Source organism: Cherax quadricarinatus, chromosome 23 (genome assembly GCF_038502225.1).
Source record: "Cherax quadricarinatus isolate ZL_2023a chromosome 23, ASM3850222v1, whole genome shotgun sequence".
Lineage (NCBI taxonomy): Eukaryota > Metazoa > Arthropoda > Malacostraca > Decapoda > Parastacidae > Cherax > Cherax quadricarinatus.
The window spans coordinates 39,414,993-39,436,671 of NC_091314.1; positions in this window are offsets into that span (position 1 = coordinate 39,414,993).

Below are 21,679 nucleotides of genomic sequence, written 5' to 3' on the forward strand. Positions count from 1 at the left end.
GTCTCGTGAGTGTTGAGGTACAGCTGCTGTGTCTCGTGAGTGTTGAGGTACAGCTGCTGTGTCTCGTGAGTGTTGAGGTACATCTGCTGTGTCTCATGAGTGTTGAGGTACAGCTGCTGTGTCTCGTGAGCGTTGAGGTACAGCTGCTGTGTCTCTCATGAATGTTGAGGTACAGCTGCTGTGTCTTGTGAGTGTTGAGGTACAGCTGCTGTGTCTCGTGAGTGTTGAGGTACAGCTGCTGTGTCTCGTGAGTGTTGAGGCACAGCTGCTGTGTCTCGTGAGTGTTCAGGTACAGCTGCTGTGTCTCGGGAGTGTTGAGGTACAGCTGCTGTGTCTCGTGAATGTTGAGGTACAGCTGCTGTGTCTCGTGAGTGTTGAGGTATAACTGCTGTGTCTCGTGAGTGTTGAGGTACAGCTCCTGTGTCTCATGAGTGTTGAGGTACAGCTGCTGTGTCTCGTGAGTGTTGAGGTACAGCTGCTGTGTGTCTCATGAGTGTTGAGGTACAGCTGCTGTGTCTCGTGAGTGTTGAGGCACAGCTGCTGTGTGTCTCATGAGTGTTGAGATACAGCTGCTGTGTCTCGTGAGTGTTGAGTTACAGCTGCTGTGTCTCGTGAGTGTTGAGGTACAGCTGCTGTGTCTCGTGAGTGTTGAGGTACAGCTGCTGTGTCTCGTGAGTGTTGAGGTACAGCTGCTGTGTCTCATGAGTGTTGAGGTACAGCTGCTGTGTCTCGTGAGCGTTGAGGTACAGCTGCTGTGTCTCTCATGAATGTTGAGGTACAGCTGCTGTGTCTTGTGAGTGTTGAGGAACAGCTGCTGTGTCTCGTGAGTGTTGAGGTACAGCTGCTGTGTCTCGAGAATGTTGAGGTACAGCTGCTGTGTCTCGTGAGTGTTGAGGCACAGCTGCTGTGTCTCGTGAGTGTTCAGGTACAGCTGCTGTGTCTCGTGAGTGTTGAGGTACAGCTGCTGTGTCTCGTGAATGTTGAGGTACAGCTGCTGTGTCTCGTGAGTGTTGAGGTATAACTGCTGTGTCTCTTGAGTGCTGAGGTACAGCTCCTGTGTCTCATGAGTGTTGAGGTACAGCTGCTGTGTCTCGTGAGTGTTGAGGTACAGCTGCTGTGTCTCGTGAGTGTTGAGATACAGCTGCTGTGTCTCGTGAGTGTTGAGGTACAGCTGCTGTGTCTCGTGAGTGTTGAGGTACAGCTGCTGTGTCTCGTGAGTGTTGAGGTACAGCTGCTGTGTCTCGTGAGTGTTGAGGTACAGCTGCTGTGTCTCATGAGTGTTGAGGTACAGCTGCTGTGTCTCGTGAGCGTTGAGGTACAGCTGCTGTGTCTCTCATGAGTGTTGAGGTACAGCTGCTGTGTCTCGTGAGTGTTGAGGTACAGCTGCTGTGTCTCGTGAGTGTTGAGGTACAGCTGCTGTGTCTCGAGAATGTTGAGGTACAGCTGATGTGTCTTGTGAGTGTTGAGGCACAGCTGCTGTGTCTCGTGAGTGTTCAGGTACAGCTGCTGTGTCTCGTGAGTGTTGAGGTACAGCTGCTGTGTCTCGTGAATGTTGAGGTACAGCTGTGTCTCGTGAGTGTTGAGGTATAACTGCTGTGTCTCGTGAGTGTTGAGGTACAGCTCCTGTGTCTCATGAGTGTTGAGGTACAGCTGCTGTGTCTCGTGAGTGTTGAGGTACAGCTGCTGTGTCTCGTGAGTGTTGAGATACAGCTGCTGTGTCTCGTGAGTGTTGAGGTACAGCTGCTGTGTCTCCTGAGTGTTGAGGTACAGCTGCTGTCTCGTGAGTGTTGAGGTACAGCTGCTGTGTCTCGTGAGTGTTGAGGTACAGCTGCTGTGTCTCGTGAGTGTTGAGGTACAGCTGCTGTGTCTCGTGAGTGTTGAGGTATAGCTGCTGTGTCTCGTGAGTGTTGAGGTACAGCTGCTGTGTCTTGTGAGTGTTGAGGTACAGCTGCTGTGTGTCTTATGAGTGTTGAGGTACAGCTGCTGTGTCTCGTGAGTGTTGAGGTACAGCTGCTGTGTCTCGTGAGTGTTGAGGTACAGCTCCTGTGTCTCGTGAGTGTTCAAGTACAGCTGCTGTGTCTCGCGAGTGTTAAGGTACAGAAGCTGTGTCTCGTGAGTGTTGAGGTACAGCTGCTGTGTCTCGTGAGTGTTGAGGTACAGCTGCTGTGTGTCTCGTGAGTGTTGAGGTACAGCTGCTGTGTGTCGTGAGTGTTAAGGTACAGCTGCTGTGTGTCGTGAGTGTTGAGGTACAGCTGCTGTGTCTCGTGAGTGTTGAGGTACAGCTGCTGTGTCTCGCGAGTGTTAAGGTACAGAAGCTGTGTCTCGTGAGTGTTGAGGTACAGCTGCTGTGTCTCGTGAGTGTTGAGGTACAGCTGCTGTGTGTCTCGTGAGTGTTGAGGTACAGCTGCTGTGTGTCGTGAGTGTTAAGGTACAGCTGCTGTGTGTCGGGAGTGTTGAGGTACAGCTGCTGTGTCTCGTGAGTGTTGAGGTACAGCTGCTGTGTCTCGCGAGTGTTAAGGTACAGAAGCTGTGTCTCGTGAGTGTTGAGGTACAGCTGCTGTGTCTCGTGAGTGTTGAGGTACAGCTGCTGTGTGTCTCGTGAGTGTTGAGGTACAGCTGCTGTGTGTCGTGAGTGTTAAGGTACAGCTGCTGTGTGTCGTGAGTGTTGAGGTACAGCTGCTGTGTCTCGTGAGTGTTGAGGTACAGCTGCTGTGTCTCGCGAGTGTTAAGGTACAGAAGCTGTGTCTCGTGAGTGTTGAGGTACAGCTGCTGTGTCTCGTGAGTGTTGAGGTACAGCTGCTGTGTGTCTCGTGAGTGTTGAGGTACAGCTGCTGTGTGTCGTGAGTGTTAAGGTACAGCTGCTGTGTGTCGTGAGTGTTGAGGTACAGCTGCTGTGTCTCGTGAGTGTTGAGGTACAGCTGCTGTGTCTCGTGAGTGTTGAGCTTTTACAAATATTCTATCATGAATATATAAATGTGTTTAAAGAAGAGCATGTTGAGAGTTATAGTGGTAATACATGACCAGCATTTGTGTCTCCCTCAGTTGACTTGTTCTGGGGCAAGAAGAACACTCTCTACCTCTCCAGGAAGTACAGTACCACCTTTATTTGTGACTTCAACCTGGTGTTATATCCCTTTGATGTTCAGTACTGTGACATGCGCCTCAGGATGATTTCAGCCTCCAAGGACTACCTCACCTTCGATGAGGTGGCCTCTTCTGCTGCCTACTACGGCAGTGCCCTCCTGCTAGAGTACCAGGTCGGTGTGTACTCTGTAATTTACAGTTCACTTGTATAAGGATAACGACAGTACTCAACTGCTGTGTGGAAACCCTCAGACAGCAGACAGTCACACTAGCTTGTACTTTGTGCAGACCGTCAGACAGCAGGAACACACCAGGAGAAAAAGGGGTAAGAGGCATTGTGGGTTGTATAGGAGACCAGCTGTTGCCCTATAGGAGAAATGTTGTTGCACAGGAGACCAGCTGTTGTTGTATAGGAGACCAGTTTTTGTGTAGGAGGCCGGCTAGTGTTGTATAGGAGACCAGCTGTTGTTGTATAAGGGACCAGCTGTTGTTGTATAGGAGACCAGGTGGTTTTGTATAGGAGACCAGATGTTGTTGTATAGGAGACCAACTGTTGTTGTATAGGAGACCAACTGTTATTGTATAGGAGACCAGCTGGTGTTGTATAGGAGACCAAATGTTGTTGTATAGACCAGCTGTTTCTGTATAGGAGACCAGCTGTTGTATAGAAGACCAGCTGTTGTTGTATAGACCAGCTGGTGTTGCATAGAAGACCAGCTGTTGTTGTATAGAAGACCAGCTGTTGTTGTATAGAAGACCAGCTGTTGTTGTATAGGAGATCAGCTGTTGTATAGGAGACCAGCAGTTGTATAGGAGACCAGCTGTTGTATAGGAAACCAGCAGTTGTTGTATAGGAGACCAACTGTTATTGTATAGATCAGCTGGTGTTGTATAGGAGACAAACTGTTGTTGTATAGACCAGCTGTTTCTGTATAGGAGACCAGCTGTTGTTGTATAGACCAGCTGTTGTTGCATAGACCAGCTGGTGTTGTATAAGAAACTAGTTGTTGTTGTATAGAAGACCAGCTGTTGTTGTTGTATAGAAGACCAGCTGTTGTTGTATAGGAAACCAGCTATTGTTATATAGGAGACCAGCTGTTGTTGTATAGGAGATCAGCTGTTGTATAGGAGACCAGCAGTTGTTGTATATGAGACCAGCTGTTGTATAGATCAGCAGTTGTTGTGTAGGAGACCAGCTGTTGTTGTATAGGAGAACAGCAGTTGTTGTATACGAGACCAGCTGTTGTTGTATAGGAGACCAGCTGTTGTTGTATAGGAGACCAGCAGTTGTTGTATAGGAGACCAGCTGGTGTTGTATACGAGACCAGCTGTTGTTGTATAGGAGACCAGCAGTTGTTGTATAGGAGACCAGCAGTTGTTGTATACGCGACCAGCTGGTGTTGTATAGGAGACCAGCTGTTGTTGTATAGGAGACCAGCTGTTGTTGTATAGGAGACCAGCAGTTGCTGTATAGGAGACCAGCTGGTGTTGTATAGGAGACCAGCAGTTGTTGTATAGGAGACCAGCAGTTGTTGTATAGGAGACCAGCAGCTGTTGTATAGGAGACCAGCTGGTGTTGTATACGAGACCAGCTGTTGTTATATAGGAGACCAGCAGTTGTTGTATAGGAGACTAGCAGTTGTTGTATACGAGACCAGCTGGTGTTGTATACGAGACCAGCTGGTGTTGTATAGGAGACCAGCTGTTGTTGTATAGGAGACCAGCTGTTGTTGTATAGGAGACCAGCAGTTGTTGTATAGGAGACCAGCAGTTGTTGTATAGGAGACCAGCTGTTGTTGTATAGGAGACCAGCAGTTGTTGTATAGGAGACCAGCTGTTGTTATATAGGAGACCAGCAGTTGTTGTATAGGAGACCAGCTGTTGTTGTATAGGAGACCAGCTGGTGTTGTATACTAAACCAGCTGTTGTTGTATAGGAGACCAGCTGTTGTATAGGAGACCAGCTGGTGTTGTATACGAGACCAGCTGTTGTTGTATAGGAGACCAGCTGTTGTTGTATAGGAGACCAACAGTTGTTGTATACGAGACCAGCTGGTGTTGTATAGGAGACCAGCTGTTGTTGTATAGGAGACCAGCTGTTGTTGTATAGGAGACCAGCAGTTGTTGTATACGAGACCAGCTGTTGTTGTATAGGAGACCAGAAGTTGTTGTATAGGAGACCAGCAGTTGTTGTATAGGAGACCAACAGTTGTTGTATAGGAGACCAGCAGTTGTTGTATACGAGACCAGCAGTTGTTGTATACGAGACCAGCTGTTGTTGTATAGGAAACCAGAAGTTGTTGTATAGGAGACCAGCAGTTGTTGTATAGGAGACCAACAGTTGTTGTATAGGAGACCAGCTGTTGTTGTATAGGAGATCAGCTGTTGTATAGGAGATCAGCAGTTGTTGTATAGGAGACCAGCTGGTGTTGTATAGGAGACCAGCTGGGGTATAGGACCAGCTGGTGTTGTATAGGAGACCAGATGGTGTTGTATAGGAGAGAGGAAAGCACTAGACCCTAAGGGTAACAGCGAGGAAGGGAAGGGAAGCTTCAAAACCTTGGATTTAGAGCCCTTCTCCAGCAAGTATCTAACAGATAAAGTCTACATACATCCTCAGCCTAGTGTGCTCTGATTTGTTTCATGCGATTGGGTTGATCTACAGCTCCTGGACCGCATCAGAGGCTAGAAATTTAGCTAGGATTATAGGTGCAGCAGCTCTGTCCTTGATGATACAGAGTGATCAAGGTGTCATCAAGGACCAGATGTTTCACCCTGTCCTAGAACTTTTGCAATATATTACAGACGTGACTGTTATGCTGGAGAGTATAACACAGCCGGACTGTGGCTCGTACGTTGGTTTGCGTGCAGCCAGCAGCAACAGCCTGGTTGATCAGGCTCTGATCCACCAGGAGGCCTGGTCACAGACCGGGCCGCGGGGGCGTTGACCCCCGGAACTCTCTCCAGGTAAACTCCAGGTAAACAGGGTGATCAACGAGAGTATAACACAGGGTGATCAACGAGAGTATAACACAGGGTGATCAACGAGAGCATAACACAGGGTGATCAACGAGAGTATAACACAGGGTGATCAACGAGAGTATAACACAGGGTGATCAACGAGAGTATAACACAGGGTGATCAACGAGAATATAACACAGGGTGATCAACGAGAGTATAACACAGGGTGATCAACGAGAGTATAAGACAGAGTGATCAACGAGAGTATAACACAGGGTGATCAACGAGAGTATAACACAGGGTGATCAGTGAGAGTATAACACAGGGTGATCAACGAGAGTATAACACAGGGTGATCATTAAGATAATAACACAGGGTGATCAACGAGAGTATAACACAGAGTGATCAAAGAGAGTATAACACAGGGTGATTAACGAGAGTATAACACAGGGTGATCAACGAGAGTATAGCACAGGGTGATCAACGAGAGTATAACACAGGGTGATCAACGAGAGCATAACACAGGGTGATCAACGAGAGTATAACACAGGGTGATCAACGAGAGTATAACACAGGGTGATCATTGAGTGCATAAGTGATCAATGAGAGTAAAACACAGAGTGATCAATGAGAGTATAACAAAGGGTGATCAACGAGAGTATAACACAGGGTGACCAACGAGAGTATGACACAAGGTGATCAACGAGAGTATAACACAGGGTGATCAAAGAGAGTATAACACAAGGTGATCAATGAGAGTATAACACAAGGTGATCAATGAGAGTATAACACAGGGTGATCAATGAAAGTATAACACAGGGTGATCAACGAGAGTATAACACAAGGTGATCAATGAGAGTATAACACAAGGTGATCAATGAGAGTATAACACAGGGTGATCAATGAAAGTATAACACAGAGTGATCAATGAGAGTATAACACAGAGTGATCAATGAGAGTATAATACAAAGTGATCAATGAGAGTATAACAAGGAGTGATCAATGAGAGTATAACACAGAGTGATCAATGAGAGTATATCACAGAGTGATCAATGAGAGTATAACACAGAGTGATCAATGAGAGTATAATACAAAGTGATCAATGAGAGTATAACAAGGAGTGATCAATGAGAGTATAACACAGAGTGATCAATGAGAGTATAACAAGGAGTGATCAATGAGAGTATAATACAAAGTGATCAATGAGAGTATAACAAGGAGTGATCAATGAGAGTATAACACAGAGTGATCAATGAGAGTATAACACAGAGTGATCAATGAGAGTATAACACAGGGTGATCAATGAGAGTATAACAAGGAGTGATCAATGAGAGTATAACACAGAGTGATCAATGAGAGTATAACACAGAGTGATCAATGAGAGTATAACACAGAGTGATCAATGAGAGTATAACACAGAGTGATCAATGAGAGTATAACACAGAGTGATCAATGAGAGTATAACAAGGAGTGATCAATGAGAGTATAACACAGAGTGATCAATGAGAGTATAACACAGAGTGATCAATGAGACTGTATTACAGAGTGATCAATGAGAGTATAACACAGAGTGATCAATGAGACTGTATTACAGAGTGATCAATGAGAGTATAACACAGAGTGATCAATGAGACTATAACACAGAGTGATCAATGAGAGTATAATACAAAGTGATCAATGAGAGTATAATACAGAGTGATCAATGAGAGTATAACACAGAGTGATCAATGAGACTGTATTACAGAGTGATCAATGAGAGTATAACACAGAGTGATCAATGAGACTGTATTACAGAGTGATCAATGAGAGTATAACACAGAGTGATCAATGAGACTATAACACAGAGTGATCAATGAGAGTATAATACAAAGTGATCAATGAGAGTATAATACAGAGTGATCAATGAGAGTATAACACAGAGTGATCAATGAGAGTATAACACAGAGTGATCAATGAGACTGTATTACAGAGTGATCAATGAGAGTATAACACAGAGTGATCAATGAGAGTATAATACAGAGTGATCAATGAGAGTATAACACAGAGTGATCAATGAGACTGTATTACAGAGTGATCAATGAGAGTATAACACAGAGTGATCAATGAGACTGTATTACAGAGTGATCAATGAGAGTATAACACAGAGTGATCAATGAGAGTATAACACAGAGTGATCAATGAGACTATAACACAGAGTGATCAATGAGAGTATAACACAGAGTGATCAATGAGACTATAACACAGAGTGATCAATGAGAGTATAACACAGAGTGATCAATGAGAGTATAATACAGAGTGATCAATGAGAGTATAACACAGAGTGATCAATGAGAGTATAACACAGAGTGATCAATGAGAGTATAATACAGAGTGATCAATGAGAGTATAACACAGAGTGATCAATGAGAGTATAACACAGAGTGATCAATGAGACTGTATTACAGAGTGATCAATGAGAGTATAACACAGAGTGATCAATGAGAGTATAACACAGAGTGATCAATGAGAGTATAACACAGAGTGATCAATGAGAGTATAACACAGAGTGATCAATGAGAGTATAACACAGAGTGATCAATGAGAGTATAACACAGAGTGATCAATGAGACTGTATTACAGAGTGATCAATGAGAGTATAACACAGAGTGATCAATGAGAGTATAACACAGAGTGATCAATGAGAGTATAACACAGAGTGATCAATGAGACTGTATTACAGAGTGATCAATGAGAGTATAACACAGAGTGATCAATGAGAGTATAACACAGAGTGATCAATGAGACTGTATTACAGAGTGATCAATGAGAGTATAACACAGAGTGATCAATGAGAGTATAACACAGAGTGATCAATGAGAGTGTGGAAAATTACATTTATCTGAATGTATCATTATATACATAACAGTAAATGAACGAAGATAATTATTATTTATCAGTTAGACAAGTAGGAATTTGGGACACCTAGGTCGCAAAAAATGTCCCCCTTCGATACCCACCACTGTCATATCCACAAGTTGCTCTAGACCTATTAATTACAAATGAAATATACACCAGGAATTCTGGTAAATATATAAATTTGTGGAGTGTATATTAAAATTAAAAAAGGATTATATATATACACATACACATAACAGAAGGAGAATATCTTATTATCACTCACCAATTTGACTGGAGATTAAGGTGTATCATACTCAGAAAACCTCAGTCTAAATTTATGAAAATACTGGCCAGAATTATACATAAACAGACTTATCTGAGGTTCCTGGAGCTGTCTTGTCCAGTCGCCTGATATCTCAAGTTATGCAGGAATGCATATCCAACAATTTCGCCTCCTATTTGAGAGGTGTCAGCCCAAATTTAACCTCTAGAGCATGAAAAATTCTTCCCATTACTAATGTCTGTTACTCCATTTCAAACAAACAATGGCGAGTGTCCTTCTGCGCAGGCGCAGCTTCCCGTTTTCGGTAATGTAAATTTTATTAAATACAGAATGGCCATCTATTTACATATAACTACTGTATTTCTGGAAAATATATACAGTATTTTCCACACTGCGGCCGGGCGGAGTTCGTTGCTAAACGACTCAAATTTCTCATTTGGCAATGGTGGAGGACCTGGGTACATATAGGATCTGGCATCCACACGGTGACATATTACACAAGATTTAATCACCCTTTTTACACTTTGCCGTCCTTGTGGAATCCAGAAAGTTTCCCTAATACAATTTAAGGTATCTTGTACCCCACCATGCATTACATTTTTATGGGCATTTAGAACAATTAAATTTGTTAGATGATGAGTTGTGGGCAGTAAGATAGGGTGTTTAGCATAATCACCCAATTCAGCATTTTGTAACCTACCTCTGCACCTAATTACATTGTTCTCTAAATACAGCCCCAATTTCTCTGTTATGGAACCTTTCACAATTTTTCTTTCCATCATCAATTTAATCTCATTTCCATAGATTTCCTCCTGTACCCTCCTTATCCAATATTCAGGAGGATGTGAAAACTTATATGAAATATTCATCTTGTTTAGAAATTTAAACACCAACTTAGTTACATTGATTAGTTTGGGTAAAGAAGAATACCTATTTATATCAATGGCTAAGGGAGGACAAACTATTTGAGCGGTGGTCACAGTAATTTCAACAGGAGCAATATACGCCTTTTGTACAGGCCAATTAACTTTATTTACCAACCAGCTCGGTCCTTTAAACCATGATACAGCATTTACAAATTTAGCATAAGCTAAACCTCGAGACAAGAAATCAGCTGGATTCTCCTCACCAGGTATATGATTAAATGTTAACACATGCCAACCCAAACTATTATACTTCTCTTGCATCTGATTAATTTCAGCGACTCTGTTTTGTACGTACACAATTTTACTGTTTCCATTATGAATCCATTGTAAGGATACCTCATTATCAGACCAAATTACAGTGTCGCTAATATTTATCTCCTGCAACTTATTTCTTATATAATTAGCTAATTTGACACCTGGCTAATTGACACCTAATTTGACATGGCTGTTAATTCCACCTGAGGCAAGGTGCGTGATTTAATTGGAGACACTTTAGCCTTAGACATAACAAGAGAAATAACACTATTACATTGAAGGTAAGCAACTGCTCCATATGCCAATTTTGAAGCATCACAAAAAATGTGGAGTATATTTTTCCCATTTGGATTGGCCACCTAGCGTGGGAACTCCAACATTGGAATTTTCTCATAATCACCAATTAATTCGTCCCACCTGTTAATGAATTCCTCAGGTAGAATTTCATCCCAAGCACATTTAAGTTTCCATGCTTCCTGTATTAATAATTTCCCTCTTATAGTAAGGGGTGACACTAAGCCTAGTGGATCAAAACATTTGGAAACTTCAGCAAACAAAACTCTCTTAGTTAATTTATTGGGCATACTGTAATTATTAGGTTTTAACATTAACAAATCTCTCTCAGTATTCCAAGTTAAACCCAATACATTACTACATTTTGGGACTTCATCTCCAGGGTAATCTTTACTTATTTTGTCCTTTAATTTGGACGAATTACTATTCCATTCCCTCAGAGGCATATTTGCACTTTGCATTATTTTATTGCCCTCTCCATAAGTCATTAACAGTTCCTCTTCAGTTGATGTCACACCCAGGAAATTGTCCACATAAAATTGTTTGCTCATTACTTTACTCAATCGACTTTCCATACGTTTAAGATGTGCATTTATCGTCGCTTGAAGTAAGAACGGACTGGATGTAGCACCAAATAATACGCTCCTAAAGTGAAAGGTTCTCAGAGGGCTAAGTGGGTCACTAGGATTCTCAGGCCACAAGAAGCGGGTACAATCCCAGTCAGCCTCTTGTAAACCTACTCTTAGGAAAGCTTTACTTATGTCAGCCGTAAAGGCATAATGCTTCACTCTGAAATTTAATAAGATATCTCCTAATTTTTCTGTCAACGACAGACCTGTCATCAAACAGTCATTTAAACTAGGTACATTTTTGTTACTCCTGGCACTACAATTAAACAATTCTCAGAGGAGTGGTCTTAGAACCTTTCTTCACTCCGTGATGTGGCAAATAGTGACCATAAATTTTGGCTTGCTCAGGAGGTACCTCTTCTATAAATTTATTAATTAACTGCTCAGCAATTATATTATTATAGGCAGTTAACAATCCTGGTGTCTTACTCAGTTCGTGGAACTGAGCCTTTAACTGTCCATATACCATTCTGTAATTAGTGGGCAATTCTGGATGATTCAGTCTCCACGGAAGTTGTACCCAGTATTGTCCAGATTCAAATTTTACATCTCTCAGGTATTGCTCCTGAGTAAAAGAATCGTCTGGGCTTTCTTCATTTACATTTATTCCAATGCTGTCTAATTCCCACAATTTATGCACTGGCTCAACACCATCCTCTATGGAAGAATTATACTGGGGCATGATTTCATGAGTAAGACACACAGTTATGGTATTTGTAGTTTCCTCTAGTCATGAATTATTATTACGAGGAATCCTACCATACATTACATGGCCTCCTGCAGTCTTCAAAAGGGTGACACCACATTCCTTTGCCATACCCCTTACAAAGGAGGCATAATAGTCACTACCTATCAAAATATTTATTGGGTCTACAGAATCATCACTTACACCAGAAGGTGCTAAATTTACATTATGTGAAAGTCTTTCTGTAGCTTTACTAAGCCCTACTGTAGTTATTTTCTCTGGAAGTCTATCTACAATTACTGCATTAACACGTTTTTTCTCATTGCCCAACCTGACAGTTACATAAACAGTGTCATACAATTGAGCCCTTTTATCCGAGAGAAAACCAGATAATTATAAAGTTGTGGGATCTCCCATCTGTACTTTCATACCATCAAGACATTTACGTTTAATGAAAGTACGCTGGGATCCCTGGTCCAATAATGCAGTTACATTTTTTGATTTATGCCTTTTATCATCAATTTTTACCTGTAACACAGGTAAGGCTACTTCAGCAAAACCATCATTATTAACATTAGCAGCAATTTTTACATTAGCTACTGTTGTGTCAGGATTGTCAACATTATCATTATTATCAACATTATCATATAGACCTTTACACATGACTATATGGTGTATTCCTTTGTGACATTGATAACAGTTGTTTAATTTGGCATGACAATCCTTTACATTGTGATTACCTAAACACCTGATACATCTGTCAAGTTCCTCCAATCTTTCAACTTTATCATTCCATGAATTGTATGCATTGCAATTCTTAGAAAAATGAGTACCCTTGCAGAAAAGACAATCTCTCTTTTCTTTGACTGGTTTCTTATTAATTGGGCTACTATTAGGAGAGTACTTATTCTTCTTACCTTGTGGAGAATCATTATTTCTGATTCCTGCTACCTGATATGCACCTATGCAACTCTTTTTAGGAAATGAATTTTGATTATTAACATTGGGATAATTTTTCCCTTTGTGAAACTTGACAGATACCTCAGAGTTATTATGTGTTGCATCTTTAAAATGAGTTGGTTGGCTGGTCTGCAACTGCACAATTAATTCTTGTAGACCTAGTCTTATTTCCTCCAGACCAAAATAACGATGGAAATAAATGGTATAAAATACCGACACAATGGAAATATAAACACAAATGCAGTATAATGTGATCCTTTATTGACAACGTTTCACCCACACAGTGGGCTTTTTCAAGTCACACACGGATCCGTGTGTGACTTGAAAAAGCCCACTGTGTGGGTGAAACGTTGTCAATAAAGGATCACATTATACTGCATTTGTGTTTATATTTCCAGTCCAAAATAACCCTTGTGATATTTGTTCGAGAGTCATTCAAGTGTTTTATAGCTTAATTTATTCTGTACCATGGCACTCAATAACCAGTCTGATTCCTTCAGATTATATTTATTACTTAAAGTTTTGAGAGTGCTCTCCAGTTTAACTCTAAAATGCTGTAAACCTTTGTAAGTGTGATCTGGGGATTTTAAAATAACAATGATATTCACTAGATCCAACCTACTTTGTTCTATATTACCATAAGTGACCTTCAACTAGTCAACTGCTTCCTTTTAAGAGTCATCTACATTGGGAAAGGCTTGTATGAGTATGTGAGCATCTCCTCTTACCTGTCCTTTGAGGTAAAATAATTTAGTTACACAGGCTAGGTCACTCCTGTCATGTACAGCTGCTTTAAAAATTGACCAAAATTCCTCCCAATTTTCTCCAGGATTAAATACAGGTAAACATAGTTCTGGGAGTTTTGGCAGAGACATATTATTTGTTAGAGCAGACTGACCAACTGCCTGGTTTACACATTTTAATTTATTCAAGGCCTGACTTTTACAAGAAAGAATCTTTTCTTCTAATTCATAATACTGATTAATCATGAGATCTACTTCAGTCTCATCTACACAGCTTACTAACAGATCTTCATATTTGTTGTAATATAAAATGTATGAATCAAATCTATTCCCCAAAACATCTAAATACAATTTTAAATCATCAGTATTCACAGTTTTTTTATTCATTAATTCCAAACATTTATTGTATGCTTTTATTACATGCCTTTTTCTAGCTTGTAGTGATGCTTTCTTTACTCTATATTCCATATGTTTGTCTTCTATGTTAATTTCCTCTTTTTCAGCCATGATGCAATGTATTAAATTCACTTAATAACACTGATTACAACTTACAACACTGATACAACTTACCTTTGAGTAAATCCTAGCTACTTGAGCTTAGCAATTACATGTAAAAAATTGTAATATAAATTTTAAATGTACATGAGCTTAGCAATTACACATACACTGATATAAATCTTGGCCAGAATTGTCTAATCAAATTAATATTGTACAAATACATTAATATAAATCCTAGCCACTTTGGCTTTGCAAAATTAATATTATACACATTAATATAATTAGCAACACTTGGCTTAGCAATTACACATACACTGATATAAATCTTGGCCAAAATTGTCTTATCAAATTAGTATTATACAAATACATTAATATAAATCCTAGCCATTTTGGCTTTGCAAAATTAATATTATACACATTTTTATAATCTTGAGCCACCCTTGAGCTTAGCTTATCAAAATTAATATTGTAATAATTATAATCCACTACACATTACGTAAATTTTTGAACTTAACATCCACCTCCTTCTGTCATTTCACATATAATTAAGTAATTAACTAATTAATGACTTCACTAATTACCTCCGGTTCAAGAAGGACCAACGGGCAAATTAAATGTGGAAAATTACATTTATCTGAATGTATCATTATATACATAACAGTAAATGAACGAAGATAATTATTATTTATCAGTTAGACAAGTAGGAATTTGGGACACCTAGGTCGCAAAAAATGTCCCCCTTCGATACCTACCACTGTCATATCCACAAGTTGCTCTAGACCTATTAATTACAAATGAAATATACACCAGGAATTCTGGTAAATATATAAATTTGTGGAGTGTATATTAAAATTAAAAAAGGATTATATATATACACATACACATAACAGAAGGAGAATATCTTATTATCACTCACCAATTTGACTGGAGATTAAGGTGAATCATACTCAGAAAACCTCAGTCTAAATTTATGAAAATACTGACCAGAATTAAACATAAACAGACTTATCTGAGGTTCCTGGAGCTGTCTTGTCCAGTCGCCTGATATCTCAAGTTATGCAGGAATGTATATCCAACAATTTCGCCTCCTATTTGAGAGGTGTCAGCCCAAATTTAACCTCTAGAGCACGAAAAATTCTTCCCATTACTAATGTCTGTTACTCCATTTCAAACAAACAATGGCGAGTGTCCTTCTGCGCAGGCGCAGCTTCCCGTTTTCGGTAACGTAAATTTTATTAAATACAGAATGGCCATCTATTTATATATAACTACTGTATTTCTGGAAAATGTATACAGTATTTTCCACAGAGAGTATAACACAGAGTGATCAATGAGAGTATAACACAGAGTGATCAATAAGAGTATAACACAGAGTGATCAATGAGAGTATAACAAAGTGATCAATGAGAGTATAACACATAGTGATCAATGAGAGTATAATACAAAGTGATCAATGAGAGTATAACACAGAGTGATCAATGAGAGTATAACAAAGTGATCAATGAGAGTATAACACATAGTGATCAATGAGAGTATAACACAGAGTGATCAATGAGAGTATAACAAAGTGATCAATGAGAGTATAACACATAGTGATCAATGAAAGTATAATACAAAGTGATCAATGAGAGTATAACAAAGTGATCAATGAGAGTATAACACATAGTGATCAATGAGAGTATAATACAAAGTGATCAATGAGAGTATAACACAGAGTGATCAATGAGAGTATAATACAAAGTGATCAATGAGAGTATAACACAGAGTGATCAATGAGAGTATAACAAAGTGATCAATGAGAGTATAACACAGAGTGATCAATGAGAGTATAACAAAGTGATCAATGAGAGTATAACACATAGTGATCAATGAGAGTATAACACAGAGTGATCAATGAGAGTATAACAAAGTGATCAATGAGAGTATAACACAGAGTGATCAATGAGAGTATAACAAAGTGATCAATGAGAGTATAACACATAGTGATCAATGAGAGTATAACACAGAGTGATCAATGAGAGTATAACACAGAGTGATCAATGAGAGTATAACAAAGTGATCAATGAGAGTATAACACAGAGTGATCAATGAGAGTATATCACAGAGTGATCAATGAGAGTATAACACAGAGTGATCAATGAGAGTATAACACAGAGTGATCAATGAGAGTATAACACAGAGTGATCAATGAGAGTATAACACAGAGTGATCAATGAGAGTATAACACAGAGTGATCAATGAGAGTATAACACAGAGTGATCAATGAGAGTATAACACAGAGTGATCAATGAGAGTATAACAAGGAGTGATCAATGAGAGTATAACACAGAGTGATCAATGAGAGTATAACACATAGTGATCAATGAGAGTATAACAAAGTGATCAATGAGAGTATAACAAAGTGATCAATGAGAGTATAACACATAGTGATCAATGAGAGTATAACCAAGTGATCAATGAGAGTATAACACATAGTGATCAATGAGAGTATAACAAAGTGATCAATGAGAGTATAACACATAGTGATCAATGAGAGTATAATACAAAGTGATCAATGAGAGTATAACACATAGTGATCAATGAGAGTATAACACAGAGTGATCAATGAGAGTATAACACAGAGTGATCAATGAGAGTATAACAAAGTGATCAATGAGAGTATAACACAGAGTGATCAATGAGAGTATAACACAGAGTGATCAATGAGAGTATAACACAGAGTGATCAATGAGAGTATAACACATAGTGATCAATGAGAGTATAACACAGAGTGATCAATGAGAGTATAACACAGAGTGATCAATGAGAGTATAACACAGAGTGATCAATGAGAGTATAACACAGAGTGATCAATGAGAGTATAACACATAGTGATCAATGAGAGTATAACACAGAGTGATCAATGAGAGTATAACAAAGTGATCAATGAGAGTATAACAAAGTGATCAATGAGAGTATAACACAGAGTGATCAATGAGAGTATAACAAAGTGATCAATGAGAGTATAACACATAGTGATCAATGAGAGTATAATACAAAGTGATCAATGAGAGTATAACAAAGTGATCAATGAGAGTATAACACAGAGTGATCAATGAGAGTATAACACAGAGTGATCAATGAGAGTATAACACAGAGTGATCAATGAGAGTATAACACAGAGTGATCAATGAGAGTATAACACAGAGTGATCAATGAGAGTATAACACAGAGTGATCAATGAGAGTATAACACAGAGTGATCAATGAGAGTATAACACAGAGTGATCAACGAGAGAATATCACAGAGTGATCAACGAGTTCATTAATCTTCAGAAAAGTATCTTATTGTCAAGTCGTTTAACTGTAGAATAATTTTCATCATCCGTAAAAACCGACATAAAACATTTTTGTTATTTCCAGATAATTTTTATTTTTTATGTTTTCCTGAATTATAAAAAAAAAGTTGAAGATTTCAGTTGCAGTTGTCATATATTTACTGTTCTCTTTATCTGTTCAGAAGACATTAATTTTGATTTTTGTATTACTGAAGTCTTGCTCTCGGAAGTGACTTCTGCGTCAACCAGATACATGATCTGTGTCATGTAAGGTAACAACGCTTCCCTGTAACATGGCAAGTTACCTCATTAGGTTAGGTAAGGTTCGTCAGGAAACAGGACAAATGTTTCCTGACGCGGGTCTTAGTCAGATGATGACCCGCCTTTGGAGCTTTTGGTCATCTGACAGAGGCCTTCGGCTGGCTTACCGGTCCACCCCTTTAAAAATTATGGTCATTTATAACAATTGTTTTTTTTTATGGTTACCTCATTACAAACCACTATTCATCCCCCCCCCCCAACAACCCTCTTAAATCACTACCAAAGCTTCGCCTTAAGCTGTATTGATGACTTAGTCACACAGCACACTCACCAGTTTTAAATGCTGATGTTCCTGTTTAATCAATTGGTGCAGCTGGTAGTGCTGTTATTCTTATACACAGTGATGCCTTTCATAGAAATTGGAGAACGCAGCAATAACTGGCTTCTCTCCTTCAAACTGAACGAAAAAAATTCAACAGAATTTCATTGACTTGAGAATGAAGTAGACTGACACCAGTCAGTCCATCTGTTATCATTATCATGCAGGAGGAGCCACATGTCTGGTGCATCCAACACATAAGCCGACTCTTGGATGTCACCACCGGCTGGGTTACTAGTACCTCTGGGAGGTTAATCATCGCCACCCGTTGTAAACCAAAGTACAAGTAAACTTTGCCAGATGGACACTTGTCATACCTTGCGATAAAATTAATGAATTCATAGACAGTTTACTCAGAAAAGTTCAAGAGATGTAAAAGTATTTTCTCCAGAGTAGTATATTACAAACCATTGCCTACCATAAATAATGCATAACTACTTAAACTTGTTTAAATTCAAGCATATCTTGCTAAAATACAAAGTAATATAAATAATTCAGAACCACATACAAGCTACACTAATATTTTTGCGAGTTAATGTCTGCATAAATAACTCATGATGATTGTGACCAGATATAAATACGTAAATAGTTCATCACCATTGTAACTTATTTGGCTAACAAAACTGTGTGGCCCAGTACCTGGACCAATACCTGGACCAGTACCTCGCCCAGTACCTGGACCAATACCTGGACCAGTACCTCGCCCAGTACCTGGACCAATACCTGGACCAGTACCTCACCCAGTACCTGGACCAATACCTGGACCAGTACCTCGCCCAGTACCAGGCCTAATCTGTGGAAAATTTTGGATTTTTTTAAATTCAGCATGTGTAAAATTGAATAATACAATATTTGTGCAATAAAATGTACTGCTTTTTGGATCCTTCAAGAAATTTTAAGTGAAGGGGATGTGGAAGAGCCCGGGAGAGACGCCATAATGAATTTAATATGTGAACACTGGACTGAACTGTTCAATGTAATCAGGCGTTCTCGAAGGTCAGTTGGTTTATATCGGCCTCAATCCATAATTTAGAAATTGCTGACACGTTGCTGCTGAAGAATTGGGATAAACAGCGTGGAAAACCCTTTCAATTCGTCAACAAGGATGGAGAAATAGAGGACACCAACTTTCACAGGAGCACACCTCAGCTAAGTGACGCTTACCCATAAGGTACAGTAGTTTTTACTTTGGCCATCGTAAATTCTAGCTGTTAGGGTAAGGTTAGAGTGTGTTCTGTCAGCATTGTCTTCCTGTGACAAATGGTAAGTTAATGTGTATAAAATTTATTGTTCTAATGATATGATTAGGAGGAAACCTTCCCTAGTCTCTGTAAAAATATTCCCATTAACTATTTCTAACAATCAGTTCCTTAAAATCATATACAGTCCACACCATTTTAATTTACCAGAATAGCTTGTAATTATTAATTTAATGTTAGGTCTAGCTCTTTCCGTGGGAGTGGTTTACCTGGAGTTTACCTGGAGAGCATTTCAGGGTTCAATGCTCCCATGGCTCGGTCTGAGACCAGGCTTCATGGTGGATCAGGGTCTGATCAACCATGCTGTTACTGTTGGCTGCACACAAGCTGACATAAGAACCACAGCCCAGTTGGTCAGGTACTGACTTTAGGTGCCTGTCCAGTGCCTTCTTAAAGACAAACAGGGGTCTATTGGTAATCCCCCTTATGTATGCTGGGAGGCAGTTGAACAGTCTTGGGCCCCAGACACTTACTGTGTTGTCTCTCAGTGTACTCGTGGCGCCCCAGCTTTTCATTGGGGGGAATGTTGCATCTCCTGCGGAGTCTTTTGCTTTCATAGGGAGTGCAGGTTTGGTACCAATTCCGCCAGGACCTTCCGAGGGTATATTATCATGTATCTCTCTCCCCTGCATTCCAGGGAATACAGATCAAGGACCTTCAACCGTTCCCAGTAATTTAGGTGCCTTATCGTACTTTTGTGTGCCATGAAAGTTCTTTGTACACTCTCCAGGTCTGCAATGTCGCCAGCCTAGAGAGCACAAGCGATCATGGGCTTGGCATCCCTAGTTTTGAAGGTTCTCATTATCCATCCTATTATTTTCCTAGCAGAGGAGGTAGATACATTGTTGTGTTCTTTGAAGGTGAGATCCTCTGACATTATCACTCCCAGGTCCTTCACATTACTTTTCTGCTCTATTGTATGGTTAGAATTTGTTGTATACCCTGATACATTTTCAATTTCCTCAAGTTTCCCATATCTGAGTAGTTGAAATTTGTCCTCATTGAACTTCACATTGTTTTGAGTGGCCCATTCAAAGATTTGGTTGACGTCCGCTTGGAGTCTCGCGGTGTCTTCAATGGAGGTCACTGCCATGGTAATGCGGGTGGGTGTCATCTGCAAATGAAGACACGGAGCTATGGAAACCATACCATAGGCAGGGTTGAACCCGCGGTCAGAGAGTCTCAAAACTCCAGACCTGCATTTGTGGTCACAGTGGTGCCTATGCTAACCTTCCTATGGTGTAGAAATATACCTAGTTGGACGAATCTTATTGTGGCTAGCTGGTCCAGTGGCTAACGCGACGGTCTGGAGTTTTGAGACTCTGACCGCGGGTTCAATCCCGCCCGTGGTATGGTTTGTTTGCAATCGTGTCATTACGATTTCGTGAGTCATGTTGACGGCATTGAGGGGCCTTGAGCTAGAGTTCGTCACGGCCACGCTAGCTGGAGATTCGTCTGTAAAAACTTGCATTTGTGGTCACAGTGGTACCTATGCTAACCTTCCTTTGGTGTAGAAATATACCTAGTTGGACGAATCTTATTGTGGCTAGCTGGTCCAGTGGCTAACGCGACGGTCTGGAGTTTTGAGACTCTTTGACCGCGGGTTCAATCCCGCCCGTGGTATGGTTTGTTTGCAATCATGTCATAACGATTTCATGAGTCATGTTGACGGAGCTATGGCTTACATCTCTGTCTATGTCAGAAATGAGGATAAGTAATAGAATGTGGAACAGAGCTTTTCACCGTGGCTGCCTGGGACTTTACTCTGTTTACTACTACTCTTTGTGTTCTATTTTTCAGGAAGTTATAGATCCGTCTACCAACTTTTCCTGTTATTCCTTTATCATGCATTTTGTGTGCTATTACACCATGGTCACACCTGTCGAAAGCTTTTGCCAAGTCTTTGTATACATCTATATTTTCTTTATCCTCTACAGCACCCAGGACCTTGTCATAGTGGTCCAGTAGCTGGGACAGGCAGGAACAACCTGCTCTAAACCCGTGTTGCCCTGGTTTGTGTAATTGATAGGTATATCTAGGTGGTTGGGGATCTTGCTTCTTAGAACCCTCTCAAAGATTTTTATGATATGGGATGTTAGTGTTATCTGTCTGTAGTTCTTTGCAATTGCTTTGATGCCACCTTTGTGAAGTGGGGCTATGTCTGTTGTTTTTAGTGTGTGTGGGATGACCCCTGTGTCCATGCTTCCTCTTCATAAAATGCTGAAGGCACGCGATAGGGGCTTCTTGCAATTCTTGATGAACATTGAGTT